Source organism: Coturnix japonica, chromosome Z (genome assembly GCF_054131305.1).
Source record: "Coturnix japonica strain WE chromosome Z, WE-NBRP24, whole genome shotgun sequence".
Taxonomy (NCBI): Eukaryota; Metazoa; Chordata; class Aves; order Galliformes; family Phasianidae; genus Coturnix; species Coturnix japonica.
This window is the reverse complement of record NC_140702.1, coordinates 9614881-9616905: the sequence shown is the minus strand read 5'-3', so window position 1 is coordinate 9616905 and position 2025 is coordinate 9614881.

Below are 2025 nucleotides of genomic sequence, written 5' to 3'. Positions count from 1 at the left end.
GAAAAAAAAACCAAAAACTAACTTGAAACTGTGAACTGTGATTCACATGGATAGGCATAGTGAGTTATTTTAAATGTGACAAGGGGAAGCATATTCTGATTTCCTTCAAAACTGGACCTACTATTTTTATTTGCCCAGGGTCAAAGTGAACATAATATTATATAGATACTGAATAGGTGATATGAAACTTTTCATGCTAATATTTTCAGTCCAACTAAATTGCTGTAGCTGAAGGAATTGAATCTAGTTCTCACAGCTTTTCCTGCTCCAGCATGCAAAGACTGCATTTATAATATAAACACTGACTACAAGAATGAATCATCAAAGTGTCATGCAATTAAGCGGAATTTTAGCAAAGACCAGACTTACTTACTTTAACAAAGTTGCAAATTACAAAAACAAAGACAGATACAATAACAGAGTGTGAGCTGCAGCTCTTTAAAGTGGAACATCAAAGAAGCCTATTAATTATGTCAGATTAATCCCACCATACCAACCTTCATGATCGTGAAGAGAAACATAATTAAGTGTTCTGCATGAATAAGAATTTACATGCTTGCAGCTATGTAAGAGATACAAAACATGGCATCCTCTGCTTTCTCAGTGAACATTTTTATAGCACAACAGGATGGCCATCACTTGAGAACTTGTCAGATAAGAAAATCAAAATAGATCTGTATGGGTTTACTTATTTGTTTTCAGAAGTATTACACATACAAGTCTACTAATATTTTTATGTTACACAGCTAGTATCATGCAGCTTTAACTCAACTATAATGCTTTACATCTTGCAGGCTGACATCTTCAGCTGCAGTCATCTACAGACACAACACTCCATTTAAACAGCTTACATCCTTTGCATGAGTCTCATTCTTTATCAGAGGGCCATAGAACATCTAATAATACTCTAGGAAGAAGTACTCATTTTCGTATGAAAGATATGAAAAAAAAAAAAAAAAACCCAACAAAAAAAACCCCACAAAATAAAACTCACGATGATGGTAATTAATATAATATATACAAATGGCAGACTTGTGGCAGCTTGCTGCTCCCTTTAGTGTTTGAAAAAAATAGGGAAAGTTAGCTCTTCCTGGAACACAGATTCTCTCAATTAATCATTAGTCTAGCATGAGCATCTCATAGCTAAACAAAATTTAATCAGAAAAAATAAAATCGAGCTTGACAATTTCTTTTTCAACATCCCTTCTTCAATCATACTGTCTGGACAACACATTATAATAGTTTTCCACAGCTGCACTTAATTGATTTGTCTCTTGATTATAATTGAAGTGGGTGATCAAAACCAGTGACACTTCAAAGAGATTGCTGGAGAAGCTGTTGACTGCTACAGCACTCAAAAATGTCTTGCAGTATGTGTGATATTAGATGTAATATGAGGATAATTAGGAAATAAAAAGAGTATTAATATATTATTTATACTTTGTGTCATCCTTCTCACTTCACTAACATCCAATTGAAGCATTGATTTTTCTTGGTGATAGGATGAAATACTGATCTGCTTGAAGTAAGAAAACAGGACCTTGTCCAAGTTTTTTGTGTATATTGAATATAGCAATTTTATTATTTATTTTTTTTTTACAGAGTAGGCTTAATTTTTATTTCACGTAAATGATATTTTAAACACTAAGAAGACTTTCATTTTTCAGCCAGCAGACTCTTTAACTTTGACAACGACCAAACTCCTTTTGGTAGTGATAAGCTTGCTTCCTTCCTCTCTTTAAAAATGTCTTCAGTGCTCTTATTTGCTAAGCAACTGAATATTTTGACACTTCAGGTTCTGGTTCTGCTTCAAGAGCTGAATAGTAAAATTGGAGCAAACTTTAATATTATTGAGTGAATATAGAGTGAATACACATCCTTGCCAGTTACTAACTGGGAAGAATCACGGAATCATAGAATGGCCTAAGTTGAAAAGGACCACAATGATCATCTGGTTTCAACCCTCCTATGTGTAGGGTCACCAACCACCTGACCAGGTTGCCCAGTGCCGCATCCAGAATCATA